Here is a 22275-nt window from a genome sequence, read left to right on the forward strand (position 1 = left end):
TTACATAAGAAAAAAATGTTCGTCAGAAGCGTCCATGTAGGTTCTAATATTTTTTCAATTAAAAATATTTGGTGTGATACGTTGTAAATTACGTAGACGATAAATGTGTAAGTGGTAAGTTCGCATGGTTTTGTTAAAATTCAGTTTCCCTTTGAGCTCTCACTTTAGACCCCCTTGCACCCTACCTAACTGCCCGTCGACTCCCTGCGGCCCGACATAGCACCTAACAGTGTCAGTATGAGCACTCGAGAAAAAAAGTTTGATGGTCATTGGTCTAGGTGTATTACCGTACATCAGTGTTCACCATTCTGCTTGCAAAGCTGAGTACTTTTGATGCGTCATATTACAGTAAATGATCCTTTTGTCACGACCTGCCTTGTGAATTTGTTTTAGGGATACCACCCATGAAAAATTTGAAGCCAGCCTGCAAGCAGTTCACGTCCAATTACCGAGTGATATCAGTTGTGGGGATTTAGTTTCTAGGTGTTTTTATGCTGGACGCCTACCTAAGGCTGGCCGGAATGGCCGAGCCTTTCTAGGCGCTACAGTCTGGAACCGCACGACCGCTACGGTCGCAGGTTCGAATCCTGCCTCGTGAATGGGTTGTGTGGTGTCCTTAGGTTAGTTAAGTTTCAGTAGTTCTAAGTTCTAGGGGACTGATGACCTCAGAAGTTAAGTCCCATAGTGCTCAGAGCCATTTGAACCACTTTGAACACCTACCTAAGGTGACCACAACACTTCAGACCAGTAGCGGAGGTATTGCCCAGACACCTGAGGATCATTATGTTCAGTTACTGTTAACGACATGACCCTACCTTTGGTTACCGTCTTGTAAACTTAAGCCTTGGAAAGAGCAGTAGTTGCTTTATTGGTGATACACTTAAATTACGCCTTTTCTCTATGTCGAAGCTGAATTCAGGTTTTCCTGCTGCATTTGACACGTCAGTATGTAACGGAAAGGCCGATCGTAGCTTGCCTCTGCACCTCGCAATATATTCCAACAAAGTTTTACTCGCAAACTATGAGTTCCGCAGAACAGTTTCCCTATTCGACGAAAGAAGCCATACAGTTTCCCCTCTTCAAACTTGGGATGATCGAACATTCCTGGGCATCTGTTGTAATGTGACTACTAAATTCAAATGGCTCTGAGCACTATGGGACTCAATTACTGTGGTCATAAGTCCCCTAGAACTTAGAACTACTTAAACCTAACTAACCTAAGGACAGCACACAACACCCAGCCACCACGAGGCAGAGAAAATCCCTGACCCCGCCGGGAATCGAACCCGGGAACCCGGGCGTGGGAAGTGACTACTAAATGAGTGCGATAGTGATGCAGCAGAAGGCCAATCTGCTAACTTTCCCGGTGAATAGACACAACTCATTAGCCTTCTCCGCTGATGACTCTGCGCGTGTTATTTCACTGCTGATGGCAGAGGCCAACAGTGCTAAAACTTTTATAAAGTAAATTACTTATTCTCGTAGTTTCTCGTGAACGCCAATATGATAACAAAATAGCCGTATTACCCAACCTTTTTGTTTTACGGTTAAGATTCAAATATTTAAAAAAGACGGTTTTCAGTTACTTGCATGATATATGTTTCATTCTGTATTTAAGTGAATTCTTTTAATTGTCAGTGAAGTTTGGAAAGTGTGAGGACGGGGCGTGAGTCTTGCTTGGGTAGCTCAGATGGTAGAGCACTTTCCGCCAAAGTCAAAGGTCCCGAGATCGAGCCTGGGTCTGGCACACAGTTTTAATCTGCCAGGAAGTTTCATATCAGCGCACACTCCGCTGAAGAGTGGAAATCTCATTGTGGAAGCTGCTACCTCGTAGTAACATTCTCCTCCCATACGCAAATAGGTAACACTCAACTACGTTAGCGTGTGCAACAAACTATCACAGGTAACAAAAGCAAACCTCTTCAGACGCGATTGTGGACTTGAATCTTTCATTTGCGTTTTTATCTACGACACACAAACACGAATCTTCAAACTAACACAACTATACTAAACACGTCCCTATTAGATCGCTTGAACACAGGTCAAGAATAAAACAAAATGACGAAGATCTAACTTCAAATAAAATTTTTGCACCCTGTACGTGGAGAAATACATAATACAGTGCTGTATTGTAATTCTTATTTATTACAGCAAAAATACGAGACTCTATTACGCCATGCATTTCTCAAATAAAGACTCTTGCTTATTTGGTACGCAGCTTGCGGTCACTACCTCTAGATCCCGGGTACTCTCTTTGATTTGCGACTGGATCAGAGATTTTTTTCACTCGCAGACTGTGTTTTTGTGCACTCCTAATGATTTAATGCCACCTTCATCGACGCGCAAGTCGCTCAAGTGGCGTCAAATAGAAAGTCTAGCATCAGGAAGCTGAACAAACCCATCTGGGGTTTCCCGTCCTGTAATGGCCTACGATCATTTCATTTTACTTCGTTACCAAGATCATTGGTAATAAACACAATGTTTCTTAACAGACACAGTGTAGAGTGAGGCTAAGAAATCACATTTGAAACAGTTAACTTGAATTTTTAACTGGAAACGTACGTCGCTCAGAAACTAAAATGTGCACTCTGATAAAGACGTTGATGCGATGGAAAGATGATGTCATGTTCACGGGAATTTTAATATCATGAGCGATTATTGTAGGTCACTTCACTGAGATGCAAACAGGCAATTCATTAGAGTTACACTACGTTACATGCTGAATGGAATGTACAGTCTAACGAGTACCTTGTATGCATGGAAAATAAACCGATATAACAAGCGAAGCTCTGGCTGACACTGGCCAATGGAGATCGACCCAACACAGTGTCACTCTTTGCCGTTGGCGTCATCTCGATGTGGTAAGAATGAGCACGGAGTCAGGTTGTGTTAGGTCAGCATATCCCTATCTCTTCGAGCAGTTATTTGTCAATCAAGTAGCTCCTCAATCAGCGTCAGTATCCCTGTTGAACTGCAATACAGGATTTCCTATATGCTGCGTATTGTCTCCTACTTTTTCCTCATTCGCGTCATCGAATAAATCGTCGAAATTGCCTTTTCACCTATCCACCCTATCACTGCGAATAAGACCGCCACCGGTAGCTGCGTGGTCAGCGCGACAGAACGTCAATTCTGTTGTGTTGGCAGAAGAGCCAACACCGTGTTACTAGTGGAGGCCGAGATGCACGCGTTTTAGCTGACGCAGGCTGGCGTGAGGAGGGAAGGAATATACTGACGTGAGGTCTGGAACATAAAAAGGAATTAGAATTCAGAAAGCGGACGTAATTAGTTTGATACTTAACTTCAATCCTTTAATGATAAACGTCGCTCCTGACGGTACATGATTCACAATATTATCTGTTCAGAATACATTCGTAGTACCCGAATATGGCGCCTTGCTAGGTCGTAGCAAATGAGGTAGCTGAAGGTAGGGAGTCTCTCTAGACTAGATCTGCCGGGTGGCGGCGCTCGGTCTGCAATCACTGATAGTGAAAGACTTGGACCCGGCGAACGGTCTACCCGACGTGAGGCCCTAGTCACACGACATTACTGCGTTTAACAGAAGATATCCCACTGCATAATTTATGTTGATGCTTTTGCCATTACATTCACAGATTCGCGTTTTAACTTTTCGGTATGTTGAATCTACGATTCGACTGACCATTTCTTTTTTGACTCTTTCCGGTATTACTGCCTTCCATTGAGCATATATGTAGTTTCTTCTTTCGTTGATTTACCGAAGCATTTATTCTGTTACTCAAGGTTTATTCGCAGTTACCTTTTATAATAAAATAGAATTCGGGCTGTACCACTGTGGATATTTTTGCATCCGCAATATGTGCTAAGCTTTGCTGCAGCGTTGCAGAACTTGAGGGGGGAATAGCTTTCGCATGTTTTGCCACCGCTAAGGCACACGGATCGATGTAACTTAAGCCATATATAGATACAACTGCTACGTTATAGTACAGGTTGGCATATAAAATACGCAATGAGCCGAACAGAAATGACCCTTCTATTCAAAGATTACATGTACCCTGAAGTCATCGAGATTCATGGTGGTGCCCTGGACATTACAAATTGCCTGACGTGGATCTTAATAGGGTGTGTGATCACCACAGACGATCTGCAAAGTGAACCCATTCTGGTCACAAGGTTGGTGAGGAGTTCTTGTTGTATGTCATTCCATTCCTCCGCCAGTGCCGCTGACATCTACTGGATGGTGCGTGTGGAAGCGGTACACTACAACTCCCCAAGACGTCCTATATGTGATCGATGGGATTTAAGTCAGAGGACAGGGGAGCCAGGGCTTTTGCCAAATATCCTCTCGTTCCAGGAGCTCCTCCAACTTCGCAGTTTGCTGCAGTCATGCATTGTCACCCGTAAGGATGCAGTTATGGCCTAAAACGACGCGTATGATCAAAGAGTACAGTGTCACGATAACGTTGACCGATTAATGTGCCATGTTCAAAGATTTAGAGGTCAGTACACCCATGCAACCTCAAGTCTCCCCACATCATAACATCTCATGATCATGCTGGACAATGTACCTGTGTGCATTACATGCTCCCAATGTGAGACTGCAGTGAGTTTCGAGGATAACCGTTTGACGCTTTCTAGAACTGAACACGGTGACATGAGCAGTTAACAGTCCGCTCCCCACAGAATGCTGTTGATTGATAAGACAAAGTCACGCAACGGATGGTACTGCACATCTGAATTTGAACTGGAGCGGCCCAATAAAACATTAAATATAGGTACCATGTAATGAGACATTGTTTCATTTATGCAATGAAACTATATATTACAATAAATATACACGGTAATACATTGGCCCAGGTGGGTGGAATAGCAAAGATAATGGTAATAGTGATGGAAAATTAGGTATGTCCAAGTAAACATCCAATGTTTTGCGGAATCAGCTAACAGAGTAAAGGATGCAGTCAGTAAAGTACATATGGAAACCGGTTCTCTTGCATAAGCACATGTGGCGTTCAACTTGGTGAGTGCGTCAATTAATTCACTCCAGACAAATGATATAGTGTCCGCTTCGTCACGTCACATCAGACACAAGTGCTTCACACGCTTACCATCATTTTAAGACTCAATTGATCACAATGGCTGCAGTGGTAGCTGAAAGCTACAGGTTTGGCCCCAGCGTCAAAAATCGGCTGTGAAACAGTCTTAAGACGACCATTAGCTAAAGCGTTGTCTTCTGTAAGCGCAGATGAAGGTGATGTTTTTCCTATCTGGAGCTGTAAGATGAAGCGCCCTACCCTAGAGCTCTACCACTAAGTGACTGTTTGTTATTCATGGCAGTCATTGTCCTGGATATGACGATTTTATTTTTTAAATAAACATTTTATTTCATGAGTTTTCGCTCTTAGCTAATTTCGCCCTTTAGAGAATTTTGAATCTATATAGATGTGAATCCAGAATGTGAAACGGTAAAGTGGAATCAACACGCGGATCTGTGTTGCCAATCCAACATGAGTGTGGCTGACGCTGCCACAGCCAGAAATGGCACGCATGAGGATTGCATCTTATCAATGAACATACGAAATTCACATCTGTGTTGCTTAAAAGTTCCCTAGGGAGCGAAATAAGCTACCAGCAAAAGTCATAAAGTAAAGCCTTTATATCAAAAATAAGGACAGCGTACGCAGTGAAATGACGTCCCTGAAGAAATTTGCAGTGGATAAGGACCCATATACACAGGAAACTATTGATTTATATGTACTCATCAAAATCATGCTCGTTCTGCCAGCCTCGGATTCTCGTTTGGAAATCGCAGTGGACCTTCGTCGTTCCATACAATTCGTAAAAATACTACAAAATCTTCCTCCTCCTAAAGAATCTCCTATGATTAGTAACACATATTGTATTTATGTCTTAGAGTGGGCAAAAAACAGAATTCCCATCCAATATGCTATTTGTTTGACGTTTCGACCAAAGATACCTACTACACGCAGACACTCGCAGATTTTCATGTCCGCTTTGAAAATAATTTTGGTGAACCAATTCTGAGCTTCCTAAAATAATTTACACTTCATTTAGTGCTGATGTCCTTTGAGTTCAGCATGTTCCTCTCGCTCTGCGTGCCTCATTCCTTCCCTTCCTCTCACAGATTTCTAAGATCTCTGTCTTTGTGGAATGAATTTTTTTCAGTGATTCTCACAACGTAACAAGTACGACTGCCTAGTTCGACCTCTCTTCCCCTGCTGACGCAGACACCGGGGTGCTGAACACTGTCCCAGAGAGCGCCCCCCTCCCAGTGCATAACTGACAGGGGCTCCGTCTTTAACGAATATCAGTTTTACGACCCTCTATTTTATTGCTGTGGCCCTCCCGTTCTCACAGTCAGCCAGTGGACTCAGCTCTCAGAAAAATTACACACGGCTTTCACCACTATCTGGTAAGGATGCCACGCCGCGCAGAAGTATTGTAATAGAGGACGGACAAGCGCAGTGCAGACAATACCCTTAGTAGATCTGTTACATTTCCTAAGTGTCCTGCCAATAGAACACAGTTTTCGAGTAGCCTTCCCCACAACATTTTCTGTGTGTCCCTTCCAATTTAAGTTGTTCGTAATTGTAATTCCTAGGTATTTAGTTGAATTTGCGGCAATTAGATTTGACTGATTTATCGTGTAACAGAGGTTTACCGAATTCCTTTTTGCACTCATGTGGATGACCTCACACTTTTCGTTTTTCAGGGTCAACTGCCAATTTTCGCACCATTCTGATATCTTTTCTGAATCGTTTTGCAATTTGTTGTGAGCTTCTGATGACTTTATTAGTCGATACACGAAAGCGTCATCTGTAAACAACCTAAGACGGCTTCCCAGGCAGTCTCCCAAATCGTTTAAATAGATAAGTAAAGGTACCAGTTAGTTGAATGTAGTCAATTACAGTCATTGGAAAAGGAATGGACAAGGTACAGGGACACAGTACTAGAAGTAGCTAAAGAATGTCTTAGAACAGTAGTGTGTAAAAGCAGGATGAAGCAAACAGCTTGGTGGAATGACACAGTCAAGGCAGCCTGTAAAAGGAAAAAGTAGGTGTATCAAAAATGGCTACATACTAGAACTCACGTAGACAGAGGAAGTTATGTTGAAGAAAGAAACAAAGCCAAACAGATAACTGCAGCATCCAAGAAGAAATCTTGGGAAGACTTTGGAAACAGGTGGGAGACTATGGGTCAAGCTGCTGGAAAACCATTCTGGAGTGTAATTAGCAGTCTTCGAAAGGGAGGTAAGAAGGAAATGACAAGTATTTTGGACAGGTCAGGAAAACTGCTGGTGAATTCTGTGGATGCCTTGGGCAGATGGAGGGAATATTTTGAAGAATTGCTCAATGTAGGTGAAAATACGATCAGCAATGTTTCAGATATCGTGGTAGAATGGGATAGGAATGATGATGGAAATAGGATCACATTTGAGGAAGTGGAGAAAATGGTCAATAGATTGCAGTGCAATAAAGCGGCTAGGGTGGATGAAATAAAGTCGGAACTCATCAAATACAGTGGAATGTCAGGTCTTAAATGGCTACACGGGATAATTGAATGGCCTGGGAGTCGGGACAGGTTCCATCAGACTGGACAAAAGCAGTAATCACACCAATCTTTAAACATGGAAACAGAAAAGATTGTAACAACTACAGAGGTATCTCTTTAATCACCGTTGTGGGTAAAATCTTCTCAGGTATTGTTGAAAGGAAAGTGCGAGTATTAGTTGAGGACCAATTGGATGAAAATCAGTGTGGCTTTAGGCCTCTTAGAGGTTGTCAGGACCAGATCTTTAGCTTACGGCGAATAATGAAGTGTTATGAGTGGAACAGGGAAATGTACCTATGCTTTGTAGATCTAGAAAAGGCATATGACCGGGTTCCTAGGAGGAAGTTATTGTCTGTTCTACGAAATTATGGAATAGGAGGCAAACTTTTGCAAGCAATTAAAGGTCTTTACATGGATAGTCAGGCAGCAGTTGACGGTAAATTGAGTTCATGGTTCAGAGTAGTTTCAGGGGTAAGACAAGGCTGCAACCTGTCTCCACTGTTGTTCATATTATTTATAGATCACATGTTGAAAACAATAGACTGGTTGGGTTAGATCAACATATGTGAACACAAAATAAGCAGTCTTGCATATGCGGATGACTTAGTTGTTGTGGCAGATTCGATTGAAAGTTTGCAAAGTAATATTTCAGAGCTAGTTCAGAAATGTAAGGACTATGGTATGAAGATTAGCATCTCCAAAACGAAAGTAATGTCAGTGGGAAAGAAATATAAACGGATTGAGTGCCAAATAAGAGGAACAAAGTTAGAACAGGTGGACGGTTTCAAGTACTTAGGATGCATATTCTCACAGGATGGCAACATAGTGAAAGAACTGGAAGCGAGTGTAGCAGAGCTAATGCAGCGAGCGCTCAGCTACGGTCTACTCTCTTATGCAGGAAGGAAGTCAGTACCAAGACTAAGTTTTCTGTGCACCGTTCAATCTTTCGGCCAACTTTGTTGTATGGGAGCGAAAGCTGGGTTGACTCAGGTTACCTTATCAACAAGGTTGAGGTTACGGATATGAAAGTAGCTAGGATGATTGCAGGTACTAGCAGATGGGAACAATGGCAGGAGTGTGTCCACAATGAGGAAATCAAAGAGAAACTGGGAATGAACTCTATAGATGTAGCAGTCAGGGAGAACAGGCTTAGATGGTGGGGTCATGTTACACGCATGGGAGAAGCAAGGTTACCCAAGAGAGCAGTAGAGGGTAGGAGGAGTCGGGGCAGACCAAGGAGAAGGTACCTGGATTCGTTTAAGAACGATTTTGAAGTTATAGGTTTAACATCAGGCGAGGCACCAATGTTAGCACTGAATAGGGGCTCATGGAGGAATTTTATAAGGGGGCTGTGCTCCAGACTGAACGCTGAAAGGCATAGTCAGTCTTAAATGATGATGATGATGATGAAGATAAGGAAAAGCAAAGGGTCTATAACACTACCTTGGGGAACGCCAGAGATCACTTCTGGTTTACTTTCCGTTAATGCATGTAAATGCATGCCTTACGAGATATGAGCACTTGTTCATCTTAGATACTATGAAAAGATCTCTTCTACTGCAAGATCTGTGGTTTCCATATTCTGGGAGGAGGAAGTATCTACCAAAACAAGAAAAAAGTGTCTAGTAAACATGGCGTCTAAAGCTCATAGCTTAAGACACTGTTTCTCAACCTTTCTGAGACCATTACATCTGAGTACAATTAGACATTAGTTAGTACCCATCACCTGCCAACTGTAACACTCCCTCCCCCTCAGTATCACATATTTGAGCACCTATTTAAACTGTAGAATGAAGCAATTTTGCGGAATACTTTTACTTACAAATTGATAAAAGATGAATGATATTTAGTTTGTGTTTGTTTGTTTGTGTGTGTGTGTGTGTGTGTGTGTGTGTGTGTGTGTGTGTGTGTGTGTTTGTGTGTGTGTGTATGTGTGTATTGGAATGAATGACGAAGGAATTCGTGGTGCTTCGCTAGTGCTACCCACGTCTCCTTCTTTGATAAGAAAGCTAACTATCCACAGTGAGGGTGCACACATGTTACAAAACGTACTTCCCCTGCAGTACTTCTCTCCATTGTGGCTCTTGCTTGCTGCGCTCCTTACTTCTTAACTGTCGAAAATTGGAAGACGTCAGGCTCTTAATGCTTTATGTCTGACCTCAACCGCTAATAGTAATCATAATAATAGTACTGTACTGTAGTAGCCCTTATGTAGATACTGATTTGTCCTGCAGTCAATTAATTCATTTATCTGTTTCCAGGCGAGTAATGAAGCAATTTCTGGGCTACTGAAAGTACTATCTCCAACTTTGTCAAGACATTTTCTTTGGATGTTGAACACTTGTTACGTATAATTTTCACTTTTACCATCAGCGATGTATGGGGTAGTGCACAACATATGTGTGTAGTGGATGAGCTATGTGAGGAACCTGTGACCTCAACTGTATTAATGCTCCTGATTGAGGGGGCTATTCGGAAAGTAAGGAACGATAGGTCGCGGAATGGAAACCACACTTAAAATCAAAACTGTTTTATCTGCCACCGTTAGTGACACCTTCCAGCTACTTCTCTACACAGTCGCCGCTCCGACTTATAGATCTGTCCGCGTTGTACCAACTTTTCAATTCCATCGTTATTGAAGACAGCCGCCAGTGCTTTACGACAATTTTCTACTCTGGACTTCAGATCGTTGTCTGTGTCAAAACATCGTCTTCATAGCCAGCGGTTCATCAAAGCAGAGATGAACCTCAGGGTAGACAATTACTGGCTGTATTGTGGGCGAAAACGCTGAAGGATCATCTTCATTGCCACTGCAGAGTGCGGCCGAGAATTGGCGTGTAGAACGAACCACATGACAGTTATGTTATGTAGATGCATAGCTTCAGGCGAAATATTTCGCCACGCTCTTATACTTGGCGGGAGATGCTAATTTCTAGCCATCTTTACGTTCTCACTGTGAGCTCAGAACGTAAATGAGCGACATGATGCGATCGACGGGCGTACGAGACACAGTGCCCAACACATCAGATTTTCACTGTATTTTCCATTTCGCTACCTATCATTCCTTACTTTCCGAATAACCCTCGTAATTATTGGTAACTTATATAATCAATATTAAAAAAGTTTGAATTTTCATATAAATTAACACAAAACTACTGCAATAAGAAACCAATATCCATACAAGCGGAGATTAAACATTATAATTCAGTTATTAGAACACAAGCAACGTATGGATCAGAGTGCCTAACATTGAATAAGAAAGGCGAATTAAGAGAACTTGAGAAAAAAGAGAGAAAATTACTAAGAAAAATTCTAGATCCTGAGAAAAACAAGGAAAATAGGTGGATTAAAAGGAGAAATAAAGACTTACACAAAAATATAGAAAATATCACAGATAGAATGAGGCTAATATTTTATGGACATTTAAAAAGAATGGAAGAAATACGGATTACTAAGAAAATTTTTAATTACGTTAGTAAGCTGGAAAAAAAACCTGTAGGATGGATAGAAGCACTAAAGGAAAACGCTAACAAAATGGGTGTTACTGAAGAAATAATACGTGACAGGAATCACTTCAGGATACTGACAGAAAACGCAAACTATGTAGAAGATGAGCCAAAACCTCGACTCAAGAGAGTGAGAACAGATGAGCAGAGACGAGCAGTTGGCGAGATAATGACGATGTACTGGGAAGCACGGAAGAAAAAGAAACACCGTAAGTTTTAAGTTGTATGCGGTCCATAGCTGGCCAAATTCATAAATTAAAAAAATATTACAATCTTACAAAACTTCGATAATAGTTATCATCTTTTGAAAATAATTTAGTTTCGTTACTGAAACAGAATCAAATCATTTAGTTTTTACTCATGAGAAAATTTCGTTTTACTTCTCGGGGGGTAGAGCTATGAACACTATGTTATCTTCGCTAGATTCAAACACATCTCTTCTACTGAAGATAACAATTTAGAGCAGACTTTTTCTTATTCCGGTCCGTATTACCTTCTAACTAAATATGAAAAGCAAAGAGCTCACATTAGAAGAGGATGTGTTTCATAGTATCGAAGACGAACAAGTGTTCATAACTCTTCAGGTATGCGCCTTAGAGTCGTTCTTTACTTGGATTTTTTTTCTTTCTTTGTAGTAATGAACCTGTCTCCAAAATTTCTCTTTGTTTTTTGGGACATGCTGTAGAAATGAAATGAAGCACTACCTAAATTCAGAGTCACTGACGTTCGTTTCAGTTACATGCCTGTTTTCATATGTCAATTGTAACTTGAATTCGCTTGATAGTCTAATTTGAATAGTGGGTTATTAATTAGGGTTCGGAGCAATTCTGGTAGAAATGTTCATGTAACTTCACCTGGCGCCATATGATGCTGCATCCTGCTTCCCTGTGTGCATCGAACAGCACAGGTCGAGCAGCTCTTGGAACCAGAGGATATGGAGCGAATGGACTGACTTGAGCGTGACCCTGCCTTAAATCCTATTACGTGGGATGTGTTGGAGGGACGTAAGGCAGCAATTCCACATGAAACAACGCCAGTCGTTATCTGTTAACCGTGCCGATGTGGGAGTGGAACGCGCTACCACAATAACTCCGTATCAACGTTGCGGCCAGCACCGAATCACACTGCAGAGCGCGTATTGCTTTCCATCGTGAACATGCTGCCTACTAAGGACCACTTTCCACTTTTTGTAATGTCCAGGGAATCATCCTACATTGCGATGACTTCATTTCTCTCTTTGCGTATTCCTTTCAGTTACCTTCTATACTACATTTACCGTTTTTCTTCTACATATAGTCCAAGTTTCATTGAGCTGTCTTACTGGACGGCGACACATCGAGGCAAATTTGCTTCCGTCTTATGTTTTGTGTACCAGTGTTGTACAGTTAAGTTATAGAATGCTGTATCTCTCACAGGGTATTTGCGTACTCTCTTCTCTCGGCAATCAACCGAGATATTTCTTCTGTTATCCAACTTACCTTCGCTGTTACCCTCCACAGTGATACAGACTTCAGGATGTACCACTGAGAATTATTCACCCTCCAAGACATACTGTAAACTATGCAATACAGGAAGATTTTGCTTCACTTTGCAATGGGTTTTACACAACCCGCAACGCCTACAGAAACAACACTCGAGGTATTTATACTCTCTTGCTGACTACATGCAAACTGTTAAGCTACAGAAAAAAATGAAGTGGACACTTTTGTAGGAAAATTAACGTTGCTAAATTTTGTACTGGGATGCGTTTTCGCTGGAAGCCAGGCTTTAGGAGTTATTCAAATAGAACGCGTTTGAAGGCCATCTCTATATGTTTTTCTTGAATAATTCGAAAATACGGCATCTAGAGAAAATGTGCCCCAGTACAAAAATTAACTACGCCAAATTTTATGCAGAAAGGTTCTGTTCATTTCTTTCTGTACGACTTTTTACGAGTGAAAGTATATGAAAATCTTGCTGATGCTATTTGAAGGCGTTTAGGGCTGCGCAAAACCATTGGCTAAGGGCAGCTGGATCATCCGGTGCGTCATATAAGTATGACAAGGATTTTACAGTAGCAGCTATTTGAGATTAAACACCTAAAAATGTTTTTGTGTTCTGTTTGTCACATGATGATACAGACATCAGACGAGAGCTAACGGCTGTTCTTCACGTGACACGGGAACACCATGTTACCGGATCAAATCTTTACTGGGTCGACGGGCATCTATCGGAAGAAGTGCCCGATAATGAATACTACGAGGGTGAGCGGAAAAGTAATGCCTCCGAATTTTTTTTATTCTGTTGGCAGTATTATTCGTCGTGCATATTTCTCGGTTGACTTTCCCCCTTCACTGACGCTAGAGGGCGCTGAATTGCAGCCTGTAACACGGCGTTGTGCAACATAACCACGTCGATGCATGAGAAACATTGTACTGTTTCTAATCGCAGAAAACCTACCTCCCATTGAAATCCGTAGACGATTGAATGACGTATACCTTGATGATTTTATCGACATCAATAATGTGCGATTTTTGGATGGCCGTGGTCATAATAAAGGAAACAGCGCTGCTAACCTCATCGTGTGTGACAGAGCTCCGAGTGGACAATGGCGTATGTCAACCGACGACACTCACCGGCACAGGGTTGACGAACTTAACAGAGAAAATTGCAAGATATCTCACGTAAAGTTATTAGGAAAGTGTGGTATATCTTAGGAGCGTTTACAGGCCATTATTGCAGAACTCCGGTACTCGAAACTGCGTACACCGTGGGTGGATCGAAAGCTTACACACGACATGAAACAGAGGAGACTGGACATCCGTCAACCGTTTCTTTTGTGCGCTAAGCGCGAGGGTGATGGGTTCCTTATCAGTATTGTGATAGATGATGAAAACTGGGCTTATCATTTTGATCTCAAAAACAAGAGCCCATCAGTGGAGTTCCTCCACGAACGATTACCGACCCCACTAAAGGGCAAGACCATGACACCAATAGGCAAAGTCATGCTCAGTGTTCTTCGATTTTCAAGGTATGTTGCATTTCGAACTGATACATAAAAGCACCACCATAAACTCTGTAAGTTAAGAGACTCATCGGAATTTGGTTGATGAACTCATCGTAGAAAATCGTCGGATAACGCACACAAGGTTCCCAGTAAGTATGGCATATCACGAGAGCGTCTACGGGCCACCACTGCGGAACCGATAATTGTGTCAACACGAGTGCATCGAATGCGAAACACTCAGAAAACTATAAGCACGGACTCATAGAGTTTGACGCCAAATGGATAACCCTCTCCTCTAGTACGATAATACCAGAACACACATGTGCTCTGAAATATCTGCAAAAATGTGGTGCCTTGGATTCACTGTCATTGACCATCCTCCGCACAATCCCGACTTGGCCCCATCCAATTTCCTTCTGTTTCCAAAACTTAAGAAAAACAATCTACGACTTCACTTTGACACTGATGAAGCGGTGGAAGTAGAGGTGAGGTTGTGGCTCCGTCAACAAATGCAAGAGCGACGGTATCAATAAACTGATGTTATGTTGGTAGAAATGTGTTCACTACAGGGTAACTAGGTAGAGAAATAAAATGTGCGGAAACGAATATTAAGTGTGTAGAATTTTAATAAAGTTAGTTTTATTTAAAAAGTCTTAAGAGTTTTCAGACAAAAAATTCGGAGGTATCACTTTTCACCACGCCGTGGTAATAAGAGAATCTGAAGTTAAGAAAAAAGAAACCAAAATCTTTATCTTAGAGCTGTTATTAGTTTACATTTGACAACAGTACGTTAGACATCACTACGAAGAGCTTTAACCAAATGGCATTGTTACGGACGCTGCACTGATAAGTAAACGGATGTAAAGGTTTTGTGCAGGTAAAAATTCCAGGAATGGTGAATATTTCTGAAAGTATATATATGAAAAATATTTTAACACGGGGACTTAGTGAATAATTAATAGGACGATTGATGTCCTTGAAAAGAAAGAGAATTAGAATGATTACTGTTACGTAAAGTACAAAAGCAAAATATCTTTAATAAAAAATATGGCTCTGAGCACCATAGGACTTAACATCTGAGGTCATCAGTCCCCTAGACCTAGAACTACTTAAACCTAACTAACCTAAGGACATCACACACATCCATGCCCGAGGCAGGATTCGAACCTGCGACGGTAGCGGTCGCGTGGTTCCAGACTGAAGTGCCGAGAAACGCTCGGCCACACCGGCCGGCCTGTCTTTATTTCTTCAGATCGATAGACGGACTGCTGTTTAACTTAGTAATAAGTGTTATAGGAGAGTAGTGTAGACGTTGTTGGAAAGCGAGTATAATAATGCTGAAACCATTTGATCACAGATTAACTGACCGGGCGTAATCTGGAGATCCATTGTATTAAGGAGCACACTATTAAAAATAAATACTAGTTGGCTTACAAGCAACGAGGCAATAAGCAACTATAGAATGACATTCATATAAATTTCTAACAAGTAGTCTTTATCAACAAGTGCCATTATTCTGTCTAGAGAAATCGAACCTGCAAGCATATGAATAACAAAAATAAAGAAGTAGTAGTTTACACGTAGGTGTATAAGGTCAACAAAATAATTTAAATACATTATCAGTCGGAACAATGTATATCTGCTAAGTGTAGCAAGACACTACATTTCCTTTTATCTACTGTTGTCCCTGTGAAAGATAATTTTGGAGGTTCGCACCATTTCAGCTCAACTGCCTATTGTGGTACTCTGTTGGTAGTATCTACAGACGTACACCGTTATTCCTCACTGATTTCCACATTGTATCTTTTATACAAATCTATTCTTCACTACTACATTGTGTTCTGGGCGTATATTTGCTCCTGTATACAACTTGCAATCTTATATCTGATTTCTGAATCTCTGTCTATTTATTATGTAGTTCAGAATCTCGTGTATTTGGTCTCTCTCACTCCTTTTCTTTTTAATGTGACTTTTCAGAGACTACAGTTAGCCAAAGGTCGAAAACTGGTGGTACGGTCAGGTGATTGATACTCCCAGATTGTAAGCTGCTGAAATGGCACAAAATAGGCAAGAATCCTAGATGAAGGAAACCCCATATCACAACATTATAAATAATCACATCACATTACTGGCGGATATAAAAAAAACATAGACTACACGGCAGTAAATTATAGAAAGAAGCTGCAAAGTTTACGGTCTCATGAAATTTTTCGGTAAAAAATAAACAATACTTAAAAAAAAAAGAAATAGAACTTACTTTCCTCTTTTCATGTTATATGTCTGTTTATTCCAAAAGTAAATTTGGAGAAGAAAATTTAAGAAAGCGATAGGATTACAACACGAAATTGGTCACTGTCTGAAAGTACTTAGGAAGTACTACCATTACTGCTGCTACTACTACTACTACTACTAACGGAGAACAAGATAATATCGATAATTCGGCGTTGCGATAATGCATAGGTCAGAGTAGGCCTCTTATCGGTCGCAACTGCGGAGTACTGCGAGCAGCTCTCGGAATAACTTCCTTCGCACTGCTGCAGTCACGAATTCGGGCAAAGTCCGTTGACCGGGTTGGCGGTGGAAATACGAGACCGTTAATGCCAGCTGCGTGAACCGTCGTCGTTTAGCCGTTCCACTTAGGGCGAGCAAGCCAGCTGGCTGTAATATTTTGCGGGACAACTTTTTCAATAAAGCTTGCGCCGCGTCTTAAGAGCGATCCACTGGGGTAGGCCGTGTCTCATTACCGCTCCAGATGCCCCGCCAGTTCCGTGCGAAACGCGAAACAAGCCTCCCCAAGGGCATTAGCTCTCCCAGACCTGGCGTTGATGGCCGCTTATTAGTGGCAGCACGAGAGAACGGGGGAGCAAGGTATGGTGCGTCGGAGGAGAATTCGCTACCTGAATTCTTTGGTTTGAGACACTGTTCCGTTACCACTTAAATGATCCATAGCGTGCGACTGAGTACTTACGATTCCATATGATACTGCGCCGCATGTAATAAACACGCGGAGAAATATTTAAAATGAGCTTACCACGGCGGAACACGAAAGAAAAACAATATCTTTTAAAAGATCTATTTAGAAGCTTTTCAGGTCTGAGCTATTCTTGACGAAAAATGTAAATTAGACTGACTATATTTTCTATCCTTAATCTGTCACAATGACGTTTATTATTAGCACTGCCCTTATAGTGTGCTGCAATACTCCATCTACATCAACATCCATATGATTACTTTGCAATTCTGATTTAAGTGTTGCCAGAGGGTTCATCGAACCACAATCATACTATCTCCCTACCATTCCACTCCCGAACAGCGCGCGGGAAAAACGAACACCTAAACCTTTCTGTTCGAGCTCTGATTTCTCTTATTTTATTTTGATGATCATTCCTACCTATGCAGGTTGGGCTCAACAAAATATTTTCGCATTCGGAAGAGAAAGTTGGTGACTGAAATTTCGTAAATAGATCTCACCGCGACGGAAAACGTCTTTGCTTTAATGACTTCCATCCAAACTCGCATATCATATCTGCCACACTCTCTCCCCTATTACGTGATAATACAAAACGAGCTGCCCTTTTTTGCACCCTTTCGATGTCCTCCGTCAATCCCACCTGGTAAGGATCCCACACCGCGCAGCAATATTCTAACAGAGGACGAACGAGTATAGTGTAAGCTGTCTCTTTAGTGGACTTGTAGCATCTTCTAAGTGTCCTGCCAACGAAACGCAACCTTTGGCTCGGCTTCCCCACATTGTTATCTATGTGGTCTTTCCAACTGAAGTTGTTCGTAATTTTAACACCCAGGTACTTAGTTGAATTGACAGCCTTAAGAATTGTACTATTTATCGAGTAATCGAATTCCAACGGATTTCTTTCGGAACTCATGTGGATCACCTCACACTTTTCTTTATTTAGCATCAACTGCCACCTGCCACACCATACAGCAATCTTTTCTAAATCACTTTGCAACTGATACTGGTCTTCGGATGACCATACTAGACGGTAAATTGCAGCAGCATCCGCGAACAACCTAAGAGATCTTCTCAGATTGTCACCCAGGTCATTTATATAGATCAGGAACAGCAGAGGTACCAGAACGCTTCCCTGGGGAACACCTGATATCACTTTTGTTTTACTCGATGATTTGCCGTCTATTACTGCGAACCACGACCTTCCTGACAGGAAATCACGAATCCAGTCGCACAACTGAGACGATACCCCATAGGCACGCAGCTTGATTAGAAGTCGCTTGTGAGGAACGGTGTCAAAAGCTTTCCGGAAATCTACAAATACGGAGTCAACTTGAGATCCCCTGTCGATAGCGGCCATTACTTCGTGCGAATAAAGAGCTAGCTGCGTTGGACAAGAACGATGTTTTCTGAAACCATGCTGATTACGTATCAATAGATCGTTCCCTTCGAGGTGATTCATAATGTTTGAATACAGTATATGCTCCAGAACCGTACTGCAGATCGACGTCAATGATATAGGTCTGTACTTCGATGGATTACTCCTACTACCCTTCTTAAACACTGGTGCGACCTGCGCAATTTTCCAATCTGTAGGTACAGATCTATCGGTGAGCGAGCGGTTGTATATGATAACTAAATAGGGAGCTCCCATCAGCAACTTTCCTTCAGTTAAGAAGTAAATAAATAAAGAATAGTATTACAGAAGAAACATAGCAATAAATAAACTGCTAAACTATATTTACAAATAATACAACAAATGGCATGTATTACTAAAGAAACAAGTAGTCACTTACTTTACTGCGTCACAGTCATACCATGATCAGATCAAAGACGTTATCTCATCCACAGGACGCAAAGAACCTACAGGAAATCTAGAATGAACTTAAATGGTTTGTACCAATAAGAACATACTCTGTAGACTGTGGCAGAACATCCGTCTGGGTGCAATTAAAAAGTGTCACGGAGGAAGCTATACAGTTCGCAACTTTGTGAGGGTTGCAGCAGAGCACTCTGAATTTCGGTGAGAAAGTGTCTTCGACTCCAAAGGTGCACTACATGCGCGAATCAACACATAAGAAACAAAAACTGATGCCGCCCTACACGATCTAGTAGAATGGTTAAATCGCCGTTTGGAAGGATGTAGTTCAGCGAATCGTAAAACTGATATCCTTTCACCTTGAATTTTTATTCCACTCTCGAACCTTTCTTTTATTTCCATATGTATAGATTGAACAGCAGAGGCGAAAGACTGAATCCATGTCTTACGTCCTTTTCAATCCCAGCACTTCGTTCTTCGTTTCGCCCTCTTACTGTTCCCTCAACGCTCTTGTACACATCGTACATTAACCTTCATTCCCTGTAGTTTACTCGTATTTTTTCTCAGATTTTAGAACGTCTTGCAGCATTTTACATCGTCGAACGCTTTTTCAGGTAGAGAAATTCTATGAACTTTTTTTCGTTTTTTTCAGTCTTTCTTCTATCATCTAATGCAATTCTGTTATCAAATGCAACGTTATGATGGCCTCTCTTGTGGTTTTACCTTTAATAAAACCAAACTGATCATCATCTAAACGATACTCACTGTTCTTTCCCATTCTTCTGTACATTATTCTTTCCACCAAATTGGATGCAGGAGCTGTTCTGCAGATTGTGCGGTATTTCAGCCGCTTATATGCTCTTGGTATGATTGGAATTGTGTGATATTGTTTTCTCGAATGTCTGATGATATGCCGCCCGTCTCCCAGACTCTACACAGGGACTTCGTGCCTTTATTGGACGTCACTGAGCCACAGCTATTCAAAAATCGCACTGGCAGCGCTGCGGTCACTGGTAAACAACTTCTTGGAGGTCCTTCTGCCGGGGGCATGACAACACACGACGAGAGAAACTAGCTCCCGAGAGTGGCAGGGGATGGTGGAACCCCAATGAGAAAAATCAAGAAGGAACCTGGGGACACCACCCGAGAAGCGGGGAGCAAGGATTTAACTGTACACCTAGGCGGCTTGATGGAGTCGGCTGGTACTATGAAAAATGGGCTAACCGAGCGGCTGTGGTACGCCACATTGGAGACCTACTTAGACCGTGTGAGTGGTGGTTGCCTCTATCCCAACTGTTATAAGCAGTGTGTAAAATTGAGAAGAACGGAGTGATTTCTACGTGCAACATTTGTTGCCCTTACTAAGCTCATCTCTAATTATTGTGTGTTACACAGACTGGTTATGAAATAATGATGCCTCTTTCGCAAGATTAATTCAGTCACTGCAGTAGTGCCGTAGTATTCGGCACACTAAACAAATGTTGTGCTTGTTATCTCGGTACGCCCACAAATTTAGTGGCAACATACATATAGTATATTTGCTTCACAGTCTACTTCTCTTTGCCGATTACCTTCTCACTCAATTCTGTCACAAGATTATATCTTTCATTTTGCCGGCCGCGGTGGCCGTGCGGTTCTAGCGCTGCAGTCCGGGACCGCGGGGCTTCTATGGTCGCAGGTTCGAATCCTGCCTCAGGCATGGATGTGTGTGATGTCCTTAGGTTAGTTAGGTTTAAGTAGTTCTAAGTTCTAGGGGACTGATGACCTAAGATGTTAAGTCCCATAGTGCTCAGAGCCATTTTTTTTTTCTTTCATTTTATGTGCTCCAGTGAAGCCACTCCAAATACACATTTTAATATACTTTGGGATTTTTTAAATCTGCTGTCCAGCTGCTGTACCAAGAAGTCGTTTGGTATCTGACACGCCTTGTCAGATGGTCCACTGATTAAAGTAGCTTTAGGGGCCATGCCGTACGTAAAACTTTTGAACTAACTTATATGTAAGGTCAGTTACTGTTCTTCTTGAATCTTGTTGCGTTAAACACTACATTCCTTGCCGAATTCGACCTTGGTTGATTTTCAAAGAGTTTCGCTAAGTGTATGTTTGTTGAATGCCGTTGGGAAATTTTTATGGTCCAAGAACTTGTAGAATTATTCACTGAATCTGTTGGTTTTGTATTTGAAGATTATTTTTTGATGCCAGGGATGCAATGATTGCTTTTTCTGTGTATTTTGGTCTCTTCTTCTTATCGTGAAATCTTGTTGTGACTCTCCTCATTATTGAACTGTTAAAGAAATTACACTGAATAATGCAAATCTAAAATGTTTCAAAATAAACTGCCGAATTTTGAGAATCTGCCGGATAAAAATTTTAATTGTGGCAAATCACTCACACCTCAATCATGTCCTACCACTCCCTCTTACAGCAGATCTGTAGCAGACCACGGTTATGGGTGTGGCCTGCTGTGAGTAGTAAACAGGATGGTTTAGTATTTCAGTATTTAAGTGTGACAAACACTACTCTGTTATTGTTCTGTTTCAGTATGGTTGCAATGTCAGGATGTCGAACAATTATAAGAATCTATCTCTCCATTGCAAGGTCAAGTGAAATGCTTGGAAGATCGAAACTGTAATGCAAACTTTCTGATCGTTTCCATATTGAAAGGTATTATGATGTTGAGGTAGAAAATATAGGGGTAAATGGAATTATTTTCCAAGTCACCTAGATCCTTATCAGGATTTTTGCTGATGGTGAGGTCTTGTTACTTAAAGGAGGCAAGCGTATCCAACATACATTACAGTTCTTTTTGGAGTTACAATATCACGGATATGTGCTGGGATTGAAGCATTTTCTATTTTATCTGTTGTTGGTTTCAATCGTTTCTGGCCATTTAGAACGGCTGTTATGGGAAGTCATGGAGAGAAATGTAACATCTACATATTTTCTTGAACTTACTTGCATCCGGCACCGCTCTGGTAGAGAGTGGCCTGAGGTGATTTGTGAATTGCACCGTGAGGTACACAATTCTTATGAGTCACTGAATGATTATCTTAGCTGAATGAAACGAAGTGCTCGATGTATGTCTTCGATTGTTAATAACATATCAAAAAGTGTGTGCCCTGATAATAGGTTGTGAATCGTGTTTAATACTCAATCAAGTAATTTTTTTATATTTTGGCGGTTCCTGACGCATGTGAAGGCAGTTTCCCAGGAAAATAACGTAGAATTGGTACAACAGAAGGATAAATAGTTTTCAGTTGGAAAATATAAGGGGGAGGATGTATGGTGTCACGCATATAACTGTACAAGTCATCTGGCCAGGAACTGTCCTGACAAACAGAAACATACTAGCAGATGATACCAGAGAACGAGGGTGCTCCCACCCGCTTATAATAGGATATCTGCGATACCTGCTACCAGGGTGCCTCTTGTATGCATTGAGATT

Source organism: Schistocerca piceifrons, chromosome 3 (assembly GCF_021461385.2).
Source record: "Schistocerca piceifrons isolate TAMUIC-IGC-003096 chromosome 3, iqSchPice1.1, whole genome shotgun sequence".
In the NCBI taxonomy this organism is placed as follows: domain Eukaryota; kingdom Metazoa; phylum Arthropoda; class Insecta; order Orthoptera; family Acrididae; genus Schistocerca; species Schistocerca piceifrons.